The 20,980-nt window shown below is 44.8% G+C and overlaps 2 long non-coding RNA genes across 2 annotated transcripts in view; one reads left to right on the top strand and one right to left on the bottom strand.

The window, feature by feature from the left end:
* The window catches only part of LOC121022056 (uncharacterized), an 82,037-nt gene that overhangs the window by 53,597 nt on the left and 7,460 nt on the right, over positions 1–20,980 (bottom strand). The window lies entirely within an intron of this gene.
* Positions 150–19,648, top strand: LOC121022055 (uncharacterized). The gene is made up of 3 exons (XR_005786801.1): positions 150–1,700; positions 18,662–18,790; positions 19,254–19,648. It is a non-coding gene; the product is annotated as an uncharacterized LOC121022055 (long non-coding RNA).

Genomic DNA, 20,980 nt, shown 5'->3' with positions numbered 1-20,980 from the left:
GATCCCACACATGCGTCCGGACACCCCTGCTGGCCAAGGTGCTGAAGGATATAAAGAGGACCAAGGTCCCTGAACTCTGGACAGAGCACCTCTCAGGGCAACAGTGGGCATTCATACTAATGACTCCCAAGCAAGTCACCACGAAAAGGTCACATTATCTTCAAAACTCTTAGTTTAAAAAGGCAGAGGAGTGGATCACAAGTAATTTGGAAAAAAAATTCAGTTTGCCAACCTTTTAAAGAAATCTTAAAACCTCTGGTGTCAAATTTCAGTTAGTTAGAAAGATAATGCATGTGGAATGGCTCATCTCCCATAGAAACCAGAGAATGAGATGCCACTGTATCTACGGAAAGGCAAATATGCCCACATATCTCAATAACCCCAGAGAGCGGGTCAGTTAGAGTGTTTCAAATCATCCAGTCTCCTGGGCATCTGGGATGTCATGGCGACTGCACCAATTATACTAACTTTTGTGATTTTCCCAAAATATTTGATGTGCCTCTTACTCAGGGGGCCAAGGGCAACACTAAGCAAGCTACGGTGGAGGGAAAGAGGGCTCATGGCAGAGGGCTGTGGTCAGGGCGGGGCGCCACTGAGGAGAGAAATCTGTCCCCTTTCAGCGGCTCTCTGTGGTTTGTTCTCTCTTCTCAGTGTGTGGGAGATACATGTGAGCCCTGCCTCCATTGTATGGCCGGGAAACCATTGCCAGTGTAGAAGTACCCACTATAGTTTTCTAGGTGGAGGAAATGGGGTAGGTGTGAAATGGGCACCCATCTCAGAATGGTTTCAGATTGTAGGAACTATGCACCATTACAAGCCACTGCTTTTGGTGGACAGCTGTGTCCACAGGTGGTTTAAGAGGGAGCCTCAGGGGCAGAGGGAGAGGAGAACGGAAGCCCTCCTTCAGCTAAACGTGAACCTGGTGAATTTGGATGAGCTCCTTAGCTCTAAATTGTTATTTCCATTCTCGGGCTCCTTCAAGGACCCCAAGCCTCCAATTTGCCACAGGCTTTGGGACATGGCGCCTGCTCTTGAAAGCAAGCATTTAGGAGTTTTTAAAGGCCTAAGTTCAAACCTGCTACTAGAAAAGATACATTTAAAGGGAAGATGCCCTGCTGTAAATTAGTGGCTTTCCATTGGGACCACACTTAGTGGAGTCCAGGGGTTGGTGACCCATGTCTTGAGTAATGGGAGACTAGAACCAAGTTGCTTGTGTGTGAGGGAGTCAGATGGAACAAAGGTTTCTTCATGGAAAAGCAAGTGGCAGTGATGGTAGTACCTGGGGAGTGTTTTGGCGATTGCGCTGTTCAAGACTGGATAGAGAGCCAAATCTGGGCTGTGCAGTCGGCTGTGCTTTTGGCAGGAATGAGAAGGGCAGGTTGGAGTGACAAAAAAAACCACCAAGAGTCTCTGTGTGGTGACTCACCCATGCTCCCAGCCCTCCCCCATCCATTCCCGTGAATCCGTATAGGTTTAAAGAGCCTGCCTATTAGTCAGACTCTCTCAGGGGGCACAGAGACCCTCTCAGGTTACTTTCAGTAATGGGGATTTATTGTAAGGATATTTCTGGAAATTGGGAGGCCTCAAAGCCTTAGGATTCCATAAACACTGAGGACAGATTGGCTTCTAGGAGCTCGGAACAGGATTCTGGACCTCAGGCAGCTCCAGGGGTCTGATTATCTCATACTCTCTACAACGAGGTAAAATCCCTCCATCCTGGTACTTGGCTCTCCACTCCTCTGTCTCTGCTTCTACTGACTCTGATGCTCTGTGCCTACAGCATGTGGTTTCTGCTTCTTCATGGCTTCTGCTTATTTGTGGCTTCTCTCTGTGTCTTTTAGCGTCTAGTCACACACCCTGCTGCCTTTTCTCTCACCTTCAAACTTCTCTAGAGAATTCAATTAGGCCCATGTTAGTAGCCACTTTCATGCTAGGCCACCTCCTGGGCCACTGGCCAATAAACAGGCTGCCCTTAAGTCTGATGCCTGTCCCTGGTCCCATAAGCAATAGCTGGGGTAACATTATGCGTTTTCTCCTGTGTCGAAGGAGACTGTTGGTGGTAGGGTGTGTGTGTGTGTGTGTGTGTGTGTGTGTGTGTGCGTGCACGCGCATGGAGTGGGGGGTGGTGGTGGGTGGAGGGGGTGAGGGTTTGAATGGGGGAGTAGCAGGTCTCTGAAGACTTGGCCTGTCTGAACTTTTGTCCCGGCAATAAAGACTATGAAGCACTTGGGAGGGCGGGTGCTTTGAAAAGATTCCAAAGGCCTCTAGGTGTGTGTGGGAGAGACACCAATATCCACAGCACTGTTTTTCCAAGTCAGATCTCCCCATCAGGTTGCAGAGAGTGGTAGGCTTGGAAGGTACTGCCTCATTCCTACTCTCTTCCTTTGTTTTTGGTTCTGTAAACGGGAATAGGAAAGAGTGACTGGAAAGGTTTGCAGAGCTCTTTCTGGCTACAGGAGGTGGTCTGCAGGTTGCCCTAAGAAATGGACTTCACTGTGCCCCTGGTTATTGACACCTTAGCTCATCCGAACATTTGCCTTTTACTTATTTTTTTAATGTTTATTCAATTTTGAAAGACAGAATGCGAGAGGAGAAGGGGAGAGAGAGGGAGACAAAGCATCTGAAGCAGGCTCCAGGCTCTGAGCTGTTAACACAGAGCCTGATGAAGGGCTCGAACCCACAAACCATGAGATCATGACCTAAGCCAAAGTCAGATGCTTAACTGACTGAGCCACCCAGGCGCCCTGAACCTTTGCCTTTTATATGCTAAACCTATCGTTTCTAAATCCTAAGGTAGTATTTGGAGCTTAGTAAGTGCTCAAATGTTTGATAAATGAATGGGTGTAAATGAAAACATGAATTTGACATCAGCCCTTCAAGGGGAGGTTGACTCAGAGAAGGTTGAGGTTGGGGCTTTGGTAGAACAAAGGCCTGGCTCTGAATCCTGGCTTTGCCACTTGGCAAGCTGTGACACAATGGGACAGGTTACTTAACTTCTCTGAGCCTCCCTTTCCTCAACTGTAAGGTTAGGATAATGCTCACGTCAAAGTTCTTTGGAAAGTCCAAGTGACTATATACTTCCTAGCACAGGGTCTGACACTGGATGCTCTAGTGTCCAAGAGCTGGGAGTATTAGGGCCAGCTCAAAGGGCCTGGAGGGTACGAGCAGACCATTTGCCACATGTGGACACAGGTGCACAGGCCCATTGGGAAATCAATGGGCAAATCCACATGCCAGCTGCTTGTCTCGCCTTCACCTCCCGGGGGGTTAGCAAGGCTGCCGTGCTGGGACTCAGGTACCAGTTCCAACAGCGTTAGGCTACAAATACAGCAGGTGGGGATTGTGTCCAGAAGCCAGCCTTTGGAAAACAGCTGGAGAACATCAGGATCTAATATGAGGGGAACGCCACCAGTGGTGCCAAAATCTTCATGGGGTAAATGAAGGCTTAGTCAAAGAACAAGTCTGTGGGGCAGGTTGGGGGCAAAAGCCCAAGAGCCATGAGGCATCTGGAGCCAAGAACAGGAGGCCCTGAGGTGGGAGGCAGAGAATGCTGTGCTGGGAGGGTGGCCTCTGACCACAGGAGGCCAGGAGGCCTCTCCTTCGTGTCTACCCTTCACCCATGTCAAAGATGCAGCAGCTCTTGGAGTCCCAACATGTGCCAGCTCATTGCCTTTCAGGCTCTTCTAGATGTAATGCACACAGAGGTGGTGGGAAATGGAGGTTCTAGGCAGGAAAGGCACTGTTTCCAGAACAGCTCCAGCAGTGACGCCTTGCTGAATGTGACTGTTGCGTGTTTATGTTCTGGTGGAGACAAGGCTATTGCAATTGCCAATGTCCGTCACTCCAGTTAAAGTCACCCTCTTCATCTTCATTACCCAGAACTGCTCTACCTCTTAATGCTGATATGCTGCAATCTCTTCCATCCCAGCTCTGGTCCTTGTGGTTGTCGGCCTTGTGACCTCGAGGACTCACTGCATCCAGGACTTAGCCTTTCCATTTCCTCTCAAGACCCCCAAGAAGTCCCCTCATGCCATCACTTGCTTCTCTGTGACACATTGTGCCAACCACGCCTGTGCTGCTTCCATTCCTTGGCCTCATTGTCTGCTCCTGTCAGCCGCTAAGGAGGAGCTGACCTTGACTCTGTCCAGCTGGATGCCTACTTTGCTCCTAGCTGAGGCGGAGCACAGCTGCCACAGGTCACACAGCCTCCTGCATTTAGGCCGGCACAAGATTTCTGATCTGCACTTAGCCCCTCCCTGGTGCCACTGCCTGCCCAGAGCCCTTCCCTGGACCCCGGCCAGCTTTATGTGCAGGCCCACAAAAGCTGTCACAAGCCTCTACCTGTCACTCTAGGTTTCTTTCCTACTAACTCATCTGTACCCACCCCAACTCCCAGCAACCTCACCTTGTACCTTCAAGGTCAAAATGAAGTTTCATTATGAGGGAAGATCCCACTCTCTGGCCCCTCTGGCCCACTCTTCCTGGTAGCTTCTCCTCCCATAACAATGATAACCAGCTCTTTGGAGTAAAGCTAATACTTGCCCACAGCATTGAGTTGCATCCTTTCTCTGGACCCTCAGTGAGCTTCTTCCTTGGATGCTCCTCTCACAGCCCTAGGCTTTTCCTAATCTCTCTCCCATTAGCATTTAAATGTGCTCCTGGCTCTTTTAATAAAAAAGACGAAGCCCTCACCCAACCCTGGGTCCCTATGAAACCACGGCCCCCCGCCCCCCGTTGCTGTTTCTTTTTACAGTCAGTGTTCTTCAAAGTGTTGTCTGCATTTATTGTCTCTAAGGCTTCCCCTTCCCATTCACTTTTCGACCCTCATGATCTGCTTTCACAGACCACGCTTCCATGATTGCTGCATGCAACTCCTTCAGCTGGAATCACTGCTGACCTCCGGATTGTAAGCCTAATGGACACTGCTTCTCGGGCCTCCCAGACTCAAGCTTCTGCAGTGGAATGCCATTGATAGCTCCACCCCAGAGATGCTCTCCTGCCTTAGCTCTTCCTGGGTTTCCTTCTTTCCTCTAGCTGGTCTTTTTCACTCTTCTTCCTGAGATCCTCTCCTTCTGTTCATCCCACCTAGAGATTAGGGTTTTGCAGAGTTCTATGCCTACTCTCTGCAGCTCTCAATCATCACCTTCTCCTTGGGTGGGCAGATTCTCTTCAAGAGTTCAAATGTGATTGTGATGCTGATGACCACCCACTGGATGGAAGCCCAGCCAGGAGTCCTTCCTGAGGACCAGATGGGGCAGTCACCGCCTGGAGGGGCATCTCCTCTTGCTCTCCCCAAACAGGATTCCTTCCCTCACCCCTCCAACCTGCTCTTCTCCTTTGCTCCCTATCATGATAAATATTATCTCCAATCACCCAACTGGCCAAATTAACCATTATGTGAGACCCAGCTCTGACCAATCCCAGTGGGTGTTTCCTCTGCTCCACCTGCTTATTTTTGATGGTTCATTCTCCTTTCTACCCTTTCCCACTCCATCACCAAGTTTAGCTGATTCTACCTTCTTACTCCACGTGGAGTTCATCTTCTTCATCTCTACTGCCACAACCGTCCTCCAGACCCCCATAGTCTCTTGCTGGGATTTATGAGCAGCCTCTCTGTCTGCTCCTTCTGTCTTGGTGTGCAGACACTCTCCCATTCATTCTCCACACAGCTGCCAGAATGAACTTCTAAAAATGCGAATCTGTTCATGGCATCCCCCTGCCTGAAATTCTTCAGGGCTTCCCTGATGCCTTCAGGATAAAGTCCAAACTCCTTAGCGGGGTGTCCAAGGCCCTTCACATCTTGTGGTAATATGAGCATGACTAGTATTCAGACTTGGATAGACTCAGGATAACTCGGGTAGACTTGTGTTCAAATACTGGCAGTATTTTGGCTATGTGACTTTGAGTAAGTTACTTAACCTCTATGAGCCTCCACGTTCTTATGTGTATAGTGATGGTAATGTGCCTACCTCAGAGGATGCTGTGAGGATAAAATGAAGTAATGCATACTTGTCTTTTCAACTCTAGAAAATTCCTTGCTCATTATAGGCATGCAGCACATTTATTCCCCCTCTCTGCCTCTTGCCTGTCAGCTTTACACACAATGCCCTCTGATCCTGTGCCCCTGAGCTGCTGTCCTCCCTGGAAGATGCTGCACTTCCTTCTCACCTCTCCACCCAGCTTACACTGTCTGTAGCCCTGTGCCTGCCTCAGCACTTTCCTCTCTTTGCTTGAATAACTCATCATAATCGTTAGGGTTCCTTGCCGGAAGTTTCTCCTGAGCACACCAAGGCTAGCTGCTGGGCCTAGATGTTTCCAAAGCAGTCATTTCAAGCTCCTGTCAAGGACTGCCCTTCATTGTCTTACAATTACCTTCTCAAGCACTCCTCCCTTTGCAAGGCATCTCCTCCAGGGTAGGGATCATGTCTTACTTATCTTTATATCCCTGGTACCTACGTAGTACCTCAGGCACACCAGGCTGTTAGTAAACATTTGCTGAATGAACAAACTTAAACATGAACTCTATCCAGGTGGTATTCAAGCTCTTACTCTCATTATTGATTTGCTTATAACATGTTCATTCTTGTTTATTTTTCTGTTCCTCTTGGGAGCAGGTGCTGTCAGCCCATCAGATTGTAAGCTCCCTGAGGGCAGGGTCCCCACAGAGGGTGCCTATAGAATTAACCTATTGGTGACTTTCATCACATATTGCTGACTGCCTGGCTTCTGAGAGAAGGGAAATGTAGTGATGAGTAAACTGGGTCTTCATCTTACTTTGCGCAAATCAAATTTAGTGGCCATGGAGGGTCCTGGGCTGTCTCTGAGGTACTGCAGCAGCAGTGGTCATGAAAGATGGCATTGGTGGTGGGGGATAAGGGAAATTTGAGAGCGGAGGTGCAAAGTCCTGGAGGAAACACACGGTTTCCTCTTCTGGTTAGCTGGGAGAATTGTGGACATTTGCTCCCAGGGACTGTCAAGCAAGGACCTTTGCCATGAAACTGGTTTTAGCTTTTGTTTCAAAATCAGTTTCCAGGCATTTCAGAATGTCACTTCCCATCAGTTCATGAGTGAACCTGCCTGTTTTTAGCTAAAAGGATCCTTGGGGGTTTCTTCTGCCTGACGATCTGGGTTGATCTTGCTTGGCAGCCCTTAGCGTGATAGAGTCCTACCATCTCTTGAGTTGTTAGAAATTACTGGGGTATTCATTACTTTTGATCTCTAATAGAAGTGGAGATAGATTGCAAGCAATCTTCAGACACCCCCGTCCCCCTACCCTATCTGTTGTCTTGCAAGAGCTGGGGGGCATTATTATTCCTTCTAGCCATACTGGTGGGACAAGCTTTCCTCTCTCACCACCCTACCCAGTGGGGTGCTGGGTTACTGATTCCTGGGGAGGGGAAGGTGCAGGCAGCTACTGAGCTCCCCCTCTCCCAGGAGGGCCCGGTGTCCCCAGAACACTCTTGTTTGTTATGCTCACTCTCTTCCACATCCCATAAGTGTATGATGTACGTAGAGGACGAGGGGTCAAAGACTGATGTACCTTAGATTCTTTTTTTAGATGCCTTTTTCCACGTCAGAGCTTTTAAAGTTGGCTTTCTGTTAATTTGCTAAGAAATGCAGTTGGGCTTGGGTTAGGACGAATGTGTTTTGTTTACTAAGAATCTAAGAAATTTTATAGAAGGAAGTCCTCATTTGGGTACTTGGTCTTAAGACTGACTTTAATAAAAATTCCTTTATCTTCTCTACCAACACAACACTAGAGCTGAGACTCAAATATTTTCTGGCCCTACCGGGAGCCAAGCACCTTAAAAGGAGCTTCAGCTGCAAGTGAGAACTGTGTAGGTTAGGCAGACATCAACACTTCTTGCTAGGAGTCAGGGTGTTTGTGAATGAGAGAGGTTGAAGCTGCTTTTCCAGAGGCTTCTAAAGAGGAAGACTTTCAGCTGTGTGGAGTGAGAGATATGAGGGACTGTGGGGCAATGGAGGACTAAAGCAGCTGGACTACCTGAGGGTAGACCATTTCTTTGAAGTCTGATTCTCCACTTGGATTAGGTTTTGCTATTGGCAGGTTTATAAACAATGAACCAGGAAGTATCTATGAGTTGGTCTGAATTTATATAGAAGGTCCACAGGTGCTTGAGGCCCCTCATTAGTACACATATATTCTCTCTATGCCTCCCCCATCTCTCTCTCAGGACAGGAGTTTTGCTCAGTGCTGTGCAGAGAAGTCATGAAGTGAGGGAAATTGAATGGGCCCCTGCCAAAAGCCTTCTCGGCAGAGACTTACACAGCTGGGTCAATCAGAATAGCCAATTGAGGGATGACTTCCCTGGAGCACTAATAGCAGACTCCTATTTTTTCCATTTTCTGCCTGACAAAGCATCTGGAGCTGTTTGTGGGTTCTGGATGCAAGTATCCTAGCATGCAGCTCCATAGGGACTAGGCTTCAAGTCTGTCCATTTGGCAGATGGTGGAGGGAAGAGGGATCCTCAGGGGCTGGGCCCACAAGACTCCAGCCTTGGAGAAATCAGGCAAGATTTTCAAGGGAATCAACATTCTGTAGTGTCTTTTTTTCCTTAAGAATTTATATTAGTAGCATCAGCCTAGAGTGTGACTGATCATAGGAGAACCAATTTTCCTTATAGTAGCGCTGGAAGTGAAGAGAAAGCTAAAGGAAAGGGGGTGGTGAGCACTATGCGGCTGCAGTGGTTTATTTACAAGCCTTCCTAGTTGTTCAAAAATTATTTTTAAAAACCCACTTCCTAATCTTTCTCCAGAATAATGAAAGGCATTGGGCCTAAAAATAAAAGTTAGAGGAAGGGATCAGTTTTTTAGATACAGGCATGCATGCAGGAATTCATTCATTCATTCATTCATTCAACTAGCATGCATAAGCATCTTCTGTGTATTCAGTCATTGAGAGGGAAATGAACAGAAGGTGTTACCCTGCCCTATTGGATCTTACAATTGAGAAGTCAAGAGACACGGCCAAGAAATGGCTAAGCATCTGCAGCACAGAAGGGGGAAGTAGTTTGAGTTTTCTTCATTCCACTTGGGACATGGGGTGCCCCTTGTACCTGGATTTTCTTGCAGCAGATATTCTTATAGCTTTTAAGTTCTGAAACATTTTATTCAAATACTTTTGATGGAGGTGTTTAAAAGGGTCATATCTTCTGCTTTATAAAATAGAATTCACAGAACACAATTTCATCTCTTTCTAACTCGACCTTTCCTTAAATGTCCCCTAAAGTTTTCTAGTTGTTGGTGCTTCTTTCTTGCAAACCAATGGCAGTTATTTCTTGTCAACTTCTAGCTGTTTAGCTTCTAACTGGCTGTAACCATTAGAATTGAGGATTGACTGGAGAAATGAGAGAATTATTTTTGTTTAATGAGCAAGCTTATCTTTATATTCAACTTAAGGCTAATAAACTTTGGTTTGGTGGTTGGAGTGTTGCATGGACAATGTGATAACTATTCTCCTTACTTTTCTGAGAGTTTTTTCCTTCCCTTAACCTGTGTTCTGCATAATCACAGTTGTTGGATGTAACTTTTGGCTAAAAGTAGGACAAAACTCTATTAAGATGAGATGTCAAAGTCAGTGACACTGTCCATAATGCTGTGAATGTTTAAAGAAAAAAAAAAGATTCCCTCTGGGCTGGGAGGCCACAGCAAAGTTTTCATGGAAATAAAACTTAGTGAGACCTTGAGGACATGACAGGGCTTTGGTGAGTTGTAGGGAAGTGGCTACATTATTCAGAAGGTGTAGACTGAACTCTCCAATCGAATCAGAATCTTTATGATATATTATAACTGTTAATGAGCTTATATGTGATGGCATGTCACTTACCTTGCCATCCCATGCAGAGATTTATTCTATAGATCCTTGGCTTGGGCCCTTCCACATTCTGTAGGAAGCCATGTCTCATTTGCTGGCTGTGTCTCCTGGATTGTGAGCATGAATTGCAGGACAGAAACTTGTACCATGGCTTTCACTCAGATGACATAAAATGGTACAGTATCCCTGAGCTTCTACATGTACTTCAATGGCAGAGGAGAAGACTAGTTTTATCTCCTTCTTGAGCTATCCAAGGACCATCCTCTTCTCTAGAATCCACATTTTACTAATATTCCCTAAAGATTACAAAGTTGCACTCAACGTCAGGAGCCACCAATGGGTGTTAATTAGTTCATGTGGGCATCTGTTATTAATGAAAAACATTAGGGTCTCTTTTCAATTTACCAATCCTTGGAAAATGTGGAATAATAAGAAAAGGCAAGAAAAGCCATGCCTTTAGGCCCTGAATAAGATCCTACCATCTGATGCCAAATTCTGCACCCACTTAAAATGAGGGGAGGGGCATGCTGAAAGCAGTTGCTTAGTCAATCAATAATTTTTCAAAGGTAGAAAATTTTCAAATAAAACTTATAGTGAAGCATGAGAATCCACTCAACCAATAACCCTTTATTGAGAACATATGATGTGTTTTTTGTTTAAGATGAGGGATTAATAAAAATTGACAATCTCACCCTTCCATCCCAAATTCCCATATGCAATGACAAATATTTCCATAGAACTGACATATATTTTATTTTTAATTTTTTTAATGTTTATTTTTGAGAGAGAGACAGAGACAAGACAGTGAGTGGGGGAGGGGCAGAGAGACAGACAGGGAGACACAGAATCTGAAGCAGGCTCTAGGCTCTGAGCTGTCAGCACAGAGCCCAATGTGGGACTTGAACTCACAGAGCTGTGAGATCATGACCTGAGCTGAAGTTGGACACTTAACCAACTGAGCCACCCAGGTGCCCCGAAATGATACATATTTTAAAAATACACCCAGTGCTAGAAAACAAGAAAGGGTATCTTTGGTAGATCAGAAACTGAGGAATCCCTGAAGAATGGAAAGTAGTCAAGATCTGATGAAGGAAGCCACATCTCCAAATGCTGCTGTAGGATTCCTAAAAAATGGGGTCTTGGTCTCAAAATAGCAAATATGGGGCAGAAAGAAGCCTGTAGTAAATAACAAGGCAAGTAGTTGGGGTTACCAGGAAGATGATTCCCTCCACACTTCTACATTTGACTCCCTCAGGGTAAGCGGTGAGTAATAGAGATCACTTGGATGTTTTGGTCAGAGAGGCAAACTAGTGCTCCAGATGGCCAGCATAACCCAGGAGAAGGATTTCTACTTTTGTACTCCCTACTGGCTCACTATACCAACAGCAAGCATCTTCCCTCACTTATGTTGGAAAAGTTGAAGTAAAACCTGCACCATAGTACATCCTATTCTTTGCCTCTGACCAAGCTAACATGGATTTTCTGGATTTAACATGGATTTTACACAAAAATGGGCATGTATGTAGGATTCACCAAAAATGTGTAGAAAAACAATAATATGAAAAAGAGGTGCTGACTGCAATTAAAAAAAGTTCACACCCAAGGAAATGTTAGTAGTCCAAGAAAAATGAGACTTTTCTAGAGATATTGGAATAAGTACTGATATTGGATTGGTAAAAAAAAAATCAAAGACTTTGGAAACTAAAAATGTTCATAACAAAATTTAAAAACCAACAAATGGGCAGGATCATCAGAGTGGACATAACTGAAGAGTAAATTAGTGAACTGGAAGATAAAACTGAGGAATTCTCTTATGTGGCCTAAAAGATCATGAGATAAAAATATGGAAAGAAAAGTTGAGATTTGGAGAACATATTCAGATATTTTAATATCTGTCTATAAGAAGTTTCAGAAGGATAGGATGAGTGGAATGAAGAAAACAGAAAAGAAACAATACAGTAAAATTTACCAGGAGGTATAAAATAATCAGTATAACATAAAAGTCTGAAGATTCAAAGACGATGAATGAGAAAATACCTTAACTAGATACATCACAATAATAAGGCTAAAGGAAAACTATTTAGAAAATAGTGGGTGGGGTGCCTGGCTGGCTCAGTCAGGAAAGTGTGTGACTTTTGATCTTGAGATCATGAGTTCAAGCACCTCTTCTTCCAGAGAGGAAAAAAAAAATCTGAAATGAAATCTAAAATGGAATGATAGCAATGGCAGACTTCTCACTAGAAATGCTAGAAGCAAAAATGCAGTGGAATTGTACGCACACAACTGGGGAGGGTGGGGAAGATATTGAACTGGAATTGTATACTCAGGAAAATTATGATTTGATTGTGTATATGAAAAAGAATCATCTCTGACATAACAGATTCAAATAGTTTATCATTTGCTGGCTCCCTCTATAAAAAAAAAATAGAGGTCAACTTTCGTACACCATTCACAAAAGTAAACTCAAAATGGATGAAGGACCCGAATGTGAGACAGGAAACCATCAAAACCTTAGAGGAGAAAGCAGGAAAAAAACCTCTTTGACCTCAGCCACAGCAATTTCATACTCGACACATCTCCAAAGGCAAGGGAATTAAAAGCAAAAATGAACTATTGGGACCCCATCAAGATAAAAAGCTTCTGCACTGCAAAGGAAACAATCAACAAAACTAAAAGGCAACAGACAGAATGGGAAAAGATATTTGCAAATGACATATCGGATAAAGGGCTAGTATTCAAAGAACTAGCCCTATAAAGAACTATAAAGAACTCACCAAACTCCACACCCCCAAAAACAAATAATCCAGTGAAGAAATGGCCAGAAGACATGAATAGACATTTTTTCTAAAGAAGACATCCAGATGGCCAACAGACATATGAAAAGATGCTCAACGTCACTCCTCATCAGGGAAATAAAAATCAAAACCGCACTGAGATACCATGTCATCCCGGTCAGAGTGGCTAAAATGAACAAATCAGGAGACTATAGATGCTGGAGAGGATGTGGAGAAATGGGAACCCACTGTTGGTGGGAATGCAAACTGGTGCAGCCACTCTGGAAAACAGTGTGGAGGTTCCTCAAAAAATTAAGAATAGATCTACTCTATGACTCAGCAATAGCACAGCTAGGAACTTACCCAAGGGATACAGGAGTACTGATGCATAGGGGCACTTGTACCCCAATGTTTATAACAGCACTCTCAACAATAGCTAAATTATGGAAAGAGCCTAAATGTCCACCAACTGACGAATGGATAAAGAAGATGTGGTTTATATATACAATGGAATACTACTTGGCAATGAGAAAGAATGAAATCTGGCCATTTGTAGCAATGTGGATGGAACTGGAAGGTATTATTCTAAGTGAAATAACTCAGGCAGAGAAAGACAGATACCATATGTTTTCACTCATATGTGGATCCTGAGAAACTTAACAGAGAACCATGGAGGGGCCGGGGGGGGGGGGTAGTTACAGAGAGGGAGGGAGGCAAACCATAAGAGACTCTTAAATACTGAGAACAAACTGAGGGTTGATGGGGGGTGGGGGAGAGGTGAAAGTAGGTGATGGGCATTGAGGAGGGCACCTGTTGGGATGAGCACTGGGTGTTGTATGGAAACCAATTTGACAATGAATTATATTTAATATAAAAAAATCACTAGAGGTCATGAAAAATAGAACAAAAGAAGTGGGATGGGAATGGGAGCCAAGGACCTACTTTTTGCTAATGTCACATACTTCTGTCTTAGAGCAGGGCAGTTTCAATTAGTTTGCATCTGGTTGAGGAAGAGGGAATGTATCTGTTCTCTCCACAGACAATTGGCTAAATAGAAACAACTCCCCATCCAGAAGGTATGAGCTGCGCTGCCTGTGTAGGTTCACTGTATTAAAGTGTGGAATGGGCAGGACATGTTGGCAATCTCCTCTCAATCCTGATCCAAGTCCTTGCTTTTGTCTCTGAAGCCTGAAGACCTATGGCTAGGGTCTTGCCTTCATCCCATTAAATGTTTTCTGTCTCTTACTTCTCAAAGCCATCCCATTAAGTGTTCAGAAGGATGAGGGTGGGGAAACTAATTCTCTCCCCGATTGATGCTCTAGATTCCAGTAAACACGTCTCTGTGACTTTGTTTGATTGGAAGCAGTACAATGTCAGGCTTAAATCACTCAGAACATCAGGTGTATGCCCAACTGAGTAGAGGGAAGCATGGCCTGGGCCTCTGGGAACTCTGCCCAGTGACCTGGCAGTTTGTGAAACTGCCAGCTCTCCTGGATGGAGGGGGAAGACCAGATAGGAGAGGGGCCTTACAACCTTGGGAAGGAAAAGGAAAAATAACTGTAGGAGGCTGTAGGTACCAGAAGCCCAGGTGAATCCACAAAGTGCTGCTTCAGGAAGCCTCCTTGTGGGCATGAGAGGGGCATATGGGGCTGTCTCACGGGTCAGCCGAATTCAAGCCAAGGCACAACAGATTCTGACTGGGAAGTGGTCTGGACCTTCTCCACAGAGGAGGATTTGGAAGGTGTTTAAAAATTCATGTTATTAAAGTAATTTTTCCCCCTCAAATTTCTATCCTTTGTATAATTACGTTTGAGAAAACCAAACGGGGCTCATGTTCCTGATGTGAGTTTGTGTTTCTCTGGCAGCTTCTCCCATTCGAGATCGGGCCTGGCCCTCTGTGGAGCCTAATCCACTCACATGGGCCTTTGTCCAGTTTCTCCCTGACTCTCAAGATTGGAGGGAGGCTGAGAAGCAGCCACGCTCAATCACCTGTCTTCAGAAGAGCCCTAGGAACCTGGCTAATATTTTTTAATCCTTTTATTAAAGTCCTAGATTGTACAACTTAGTAGGGGACCCTTGAAGCCACATGTCCTGTCCCCTGGCTCCAGGTAGTACTGAATTTTTAAAATTGTTTTAGTTTATTTATTGATTTTGAGAGAGAGAGAGAGAATGAGAGAGAGCAAGAGCAAGTAGGGGAGGGGCAGAGAGAGGGAGAGAGAGAGAGAGAATCTCAAGCAGGCCCTGCATTGTCAGCACAGAGCCCAATGCGGGGCTCAAACTCACGAACTATGAGATCATAACCTGAGCCAAAATCAAGAGTCAGATGCTTAACTGACTGAGCCACCTAGGCGCCCCAAGTACTGAATTTAAACTGTTTTCTTCAGATAACTCTCTTCTCTGCTGAGAAAAAAATAACCCCTAAAGAAGCAGCTACTTTAGCATCTCTTGGGAAGGCTTTCCTGCATTTCACTTGCTGTTTGCCAAGAAAGGTTAAGTCACTCCCCTGAAGACCCACTGGACTTGGGGAAAGGACCAGCCTGAGAGTTCTTCCCATCCCTCAAAGAGCTTTGAGTGCACATGACCTCATGGCATCCTTGCCTAGGGGAAAAAAAGAAAAGATTTCTTGATTCTTGAACATGCTGTGGAGAGTTTTTATATGTTATATTTGTGTCAGGTTAGACCCTCAGATGTTTTTATTCATGCTTCAGGCACTATATGCCACTTAAAAGCATCTGAATGGAACCGGAGAAAACTGATAGCAGGGGCAGAGGGTAAGAAGTGTGATGGGGAAGGTGGTGGAGGAACAGGCAGCTGCCTATGGCTGCCTTGCACAGAGCCTGGAGTCCCAGTCTACAGATGCATTTCACCAGCCTGCCCCTTCCATGTGCCTGGATAACCCTGGCTCACATGTTTTCCCATAAACTTCTAGCTATAGACAGAACTTCTCTGCAAGTCTAGCTTGGACATAATTTTTTTAAACAAATGATTCCTACCAGGAGACCATGAGCATTTGAACTCCCCAAGGTGATATTTAAAACTTATCTTTTTTTTTTTCTAAAGAAAAACAACTATGAAGACAGGTAGGGTTGGGTATTCATTCTTAGGGCCCAAGTGCCTGAGCCCTTGAAACACAAGCTTCCCTAAATACTTTTTCTTGGGAACAGCATCTCTACACTGAATGCCAGCCACAAGGTTCATAATAATAGGCTGAAAGAGTTGAAAGTGACCCACAAATTCAGCTTGTCCAGACTCCTCACATTACAGAGGAAGAGATGGAAACCAGAACTACAAACAGTTGTGAGGGCAGGGATAGTCACCCTCTCCTTTTGCTCAGGGGTCCCTATCTTGACACCTCCCCAACCCAGGGTCTTCAGCAACTTGTGACAGAATTGGAGCTAGAATTTGTCTCCTGATTCAAGTTCAGTGCTTTATCTCTCCCCCTTCCCCCACCAAGGAACTCCATGCTTTCTCTGCAGCCTGTAGGCCAGGCCACAACTTAGTGGCGGGTGGAAGAATGAAATGAGTGTAATGATTTTAAAGAGGGCAGGATGACCTTCCACAAATCCCGTTCTGACCAGTCTGTCACTGATGCTTGACCTTCCACCATTAGAGATTCATTCTTTTGTAACTTGGAGGTAGACTTCCAGAGTCTCCTCTTGCAATGTAAATACCTCTGGAAGGCCACCAACAGCTGATAGCTAATAAACTGCAAGGGCTGTTTCCCCAAGAGTGTTAATAACCAACGGTGTGGTGGTATGATGGAGGGGAAGCTGGGGCAGAGAGAGTTTGGAATTCATTGAAATAGGAGGACAAAGTTGGGGCTGATGTGAGAATGGGTCCACCCTGTTGTAGACATTTCATAAATGTTACTATCTACCCATCCAACTAAATATATAAGAATGACACGCTGGTGAGAAATTTCCTTGACAAGGCATGAACAAATGCTTGGCAGCCCAATGGAAAAGACAGTGCTGCCCACACCCATCTCCCATCAGAAGATGCTCAGTCTACTGCATTCTGTGTAGTGGGTATCCAGGCTTGGTTGGAACCAGGTCCCTGCTCCTCCCCAAAGGCTTCATTTGCATGAGTTGACCATCATAGGCACTTCTGTTTATGGCTGAAGAATGGGGGAGTTTGTACTACTATCTTGTGTGTGGAATACAGGGGAGGAAGAAACTGAGCAACAGAAAGGATGGTGTGTCATCGGCATTCCACCCTGACACTGGGCTTTGTGCCCTTGCAGAACAATGGAAGAATTTGTACCAGAAGTAGAAGGGGCTGCTTCTCTAAGAGCCTTGAAGGGATTTGGAGTGCAAGGAATGAGCTTGGGGGATCACCGGGTCTGCTCTTGCTTCTCATGACATCCGGAATTTGCTGAAAGTGCTGGAAGACCAGCCTTGGTACAGCTATCAGCATCCTCATGAGGGACGTTGTCAACTTGGGCAATGGCAAGGCTCCTAAAAGCAACCTCAAAGTCATTGGACATTGGCTATGGGAAGCCAGAGATGAAGAAGGAAGAGGAGGAGGAGGAGGAGGGGGGGGGAGAGACTCAGTGTGAGTACATGTGATGTGGTCCTACGGGTCTCCTAGAAACCCTTGGGAGGATCTTCATAAAGGGAGAGGGTGGTAAGGAGAGTCTCTGTCAAAAGAGGGGCCAAGAGGAGCACCTGGGTGGCTCAGTCGGTTAAGTGTCCAACTTCAGCTCAGGCCATTATCTCATCGTCTGTGTGTTCGAGCCCTGCGTTGGGCTCTGTGCTGACAGCTGAGCCTGGAACCTGCTTCGGATTCTGTGTCTTCCTCTCTCTCTGCCCCTCCCATGGCTTGCGCTCACGCCCTCTCTCTCTGTCTCTCTCTCTCTCTCAAAAACAAACATTTAAAAAATTAAAAAGAGAGGTCAAGAATGGGAAGCTTGAGTAATTGTTATTTAGTGTGATGGGCTAGAGTGGCTTGGTTATACTGGAGTTCCTCTTACATCATTTGAATCCTGCCTGAGATGCCAATAGACAAAAATAAACTCTGATCCCACGACCAGGGAAAGGAGCCCTTGGCCCTGGTTAGAGAAAAGTCCAATAGCTCACTGGTCAAATTTCCCTCTTTCTTATCCACCCAAATTTAGGTCATGATTCTATAGGACCAGAAAATTTGTTCCAAACTCAGTCTGGGAAAGAGCAGCAAGAAAAACAATGTCAGGGACTCCATTACCCAACCAGCAGGAAGAAGGAGGAAGCCCAATCTTGTATTAACTAGAGAAAAAATGAGGCACAAGGAAGCAGGCATGATTTATTCAGAGCCTCCCAGAAGGCATAACCTGAACCTTCCAGGGCCTTATGGACCCAGGGTTTATGGACCAAAAGGAAAAAAAAAAATTACACACACACACACACACACACACACGCACATATATATATATAATTTTTCTTTCAAAAAAAGAAAAGGCCATCTTTGCTGGCTGGAAGAGAGTCAGAGCACATATACAAAGTTGTTTTGATATCATTCTCTTCCTTCTTAATCCACCATCCACCTGCTAAAGTGCCGGATCTTTCCTTCCTTCCTGCGATTAATCCCACGTTCACTCAGGATGCATTAACTAAGTCCTAACATAGTTATGTGGCAGATTTGCCCACTGCCGTGGCTGAGTTTTCCAGAAGTTAAAAAAAAAATCAACATCCCCTATACCTGCAAATATGGTATGCCACCCAGAATGACACCACTTAGGGCAGTTACTAAGCGGATGTGACAGTAAGAACTGCAGCAAGAATACAGGTTGATAGCTGCCATTTAGATGGAGTTACCCTGTCTAGAGCCATTGCCAGGTTGACAGATACTCTGGCCTCTGGAGGTGGGGTGTACTTTTTATTCTTGTACTTACGGCTGAGAGTAACATAGCAGCAGATGCAGTTTTGCTGAGTTAAGTCAGTAACATCCGGCCACGTGCTGTATACCATCATGCCCATATTTTGAGGTCTACAATGAGCCCGATTTTGGGTCAGTCACTACAACAACCCTGAAGTAGGTTTTACCAGGTCCACTTTATTTATTTATTTATTTGCAGATAAGAAGTTTATGGCTGGATTGAAAACCAGGCATGTTTGCCTCTGAGGTCTGTGCTCCTTCCACTGGTGGAGTCAGGAAGACATGGACTCTGAGCATTGTTCAATCCCTTACCAGGGCTGTGACTTGAGTAAGCTCTTTAACCTTTCTGAGATGTCCTTTCCTGATCTATAAAATAGGGGTAACAATGCAACTAACATTTGGGGATGGTGTGAGAACTCAGTAGGGTACTTAGCACAGTGCCTGGCCTGGAGTGGACACTTGGCTTGAAGTCACTATTCTGAGGTCACTGGGCTTCTTTTCCCTTCCATGAGGGCCTAGGAGAAGAACAATATCCACAGGAAATAGCTCTTAGCTTTGCAAACAGTATTTCCATCCCAGGAGAGGGGAAGCCCTTTCCTCTGGAAAGCCACAGTTGCATTTGAATTAAATGGATAGCCGGATAGTCCAAGAAATTGAAGTCACTCTTCTCTTGCAGTGTGATTTTAAAATGTCACCTAACCTTTATGTAGTTTTTTCTGTGGAATAACTTGAACAATCCATGACCCAGACTGGTGTGTTAGGTGTGATAATTGATTTTTGTTCTTTCACAGGTGAAGTAGCCACAGAGTGGATTGTTTCTGGCAAGAAGAGGACTGTGACTGGCTTCTCCAGCAACACAACTGGCTGCTTTCTGGACCATCATCTTTGACCATTATTGTGTACTGTGGGACAGCACATTAATTTGAATATGTTTTGAAACCAAGAATCATTAGACAGGTAGAAATTCTATTTGTGTGTATCTGAGTATATAAAATGAGTCGAAGAAAAGCAATTTTTGGATCATCTGCTGATTTGCATTGTTTGGAAATTGATACGGATCATTGAGACTTCAATGAAGTTATGCTGACTACATCCAGGTAGTCTGTGTTGTCAAGAAATTCATTGGTTTCCCCACTGAACTCTGTCCCCTGACAAGTGTTGGAGATATGAAGTGGTGATGACCATTTATAATGACTGTTTGGTTGTAGTCATTGAGGCTGCTAGAATCAAGCAGGACTGTTTTTAAAAAATGAAACCCCTTTTGACCTCTGGAAAGCTCTAATGATAGCCCAGTACTGGAGTAATGAGCATTACCTACAAGTATCCTTTGTAAATTCTTGGAATTAACAGAAATTAACTTTCTACTCAAGCTCTCTTACAAGTGGGAGGTAGAGGCTGTTCTACTCTTCAGCCTTTGTTTTGGCCATGAGAGTTGCATTTTGGTTTGAGATGTGTGTGACCAGTCTTTGTGGTGATTTTGGTGTGGTTAGAATCATAATTTGTACCATGGATAAAATGATAAAACATAAAGGGGAAGGAAATCCCTTCTTTTAAAGAAGAAGAAATGGGCTTAGAGAGGCAAAGTGGCTTTCTCAAGGCCACCATCCTACTTAATGATGGAGCTGGGACTAGGGCACAGTTCTGCTGACCCTTGCGTGACACTCTCCACATCACACCATGTGTCTATCTCATGTAGGTAGACATGGTCTTATATGATGAGATGCTGGGAAAGAAACTGACTTTCATTAGAACACTATTTCCTGAGAACTATGCTAGGTGTTTCATCTGCATTGTCTCATTTTATTGTCACAACTTTTCTGCCAGAGAGAGATCACCATTAAGCCATTTTTACACAGATGGAGAGGTTAACCTACTGGTCTGTAAGACCACAAAGCCCATGATTTTTCTTCTGGGAAGAGAAGAAAGAGATCAGGGTGGTTAAATGGTCCAGAAATGAAACCGACGGAATCAAGCACAGTTTTGTTTAACCATCTCCACTCACTGTGCATTTTCAGGTAGGGCTATCTATACCTGAGACACCAGAGATCAGACCTGCTCTAGGGCAGGTCATAATATGTTATGATCTAAGTGACATCAATGTATATATATATAATGTGCCTGGCAGGGAGGCAAGGCTGAACATTTCTTATCCATAAAAGTTTCAGAAACACACAGAAACTTTGGAATCTTGGTAGAAAATGTGTTCCCAGCCTTCCTTGAATGGAGGCTACTATGCTTCTTGTCCAGACCCTATAGCCTTGAGGGTCTCCCTGTCCATATCAATAGATTCTTTTATTGCAAGACCTATGTAACTATAAACCATTGATTATAGTCATATCTAACCTATTAGAACCAATCCATATGACCCCTGATAGGACCTGAATCCATAACCAACTCTTCCTGGAAGATGTGTCATCGGGGTAGGGATATGTCATCTAATCTTCTAGTCTAGCATGCCTAGCACAGTGTTTGGGTCATAATACTTAATATAAGGGCTAATGGAAGTGAAAGTGTATTC

Source organism: Herpailurus yagouaroundi, unplaced genomic scaffold, assembly GCF_014898765.1.
Source record: "Herpailurus yagouaroundi ecotype Mexico unplaced genomic scaffold, PumYag 355, whole genome shotgun sequence".
NCBI classification, from domain to species: domain Eukaryota; kingdom Metazoa; phylum Chordata; class Mammalia; order Carnivora; family Felidae; genus Herpailurus; species Herpailurus yagouaroundi.
The sequence above is the reverse complement of the archived record's forward strand: the minus strand, read 5'-3'. Positions and strand labels throughout refer to the sequence as shown.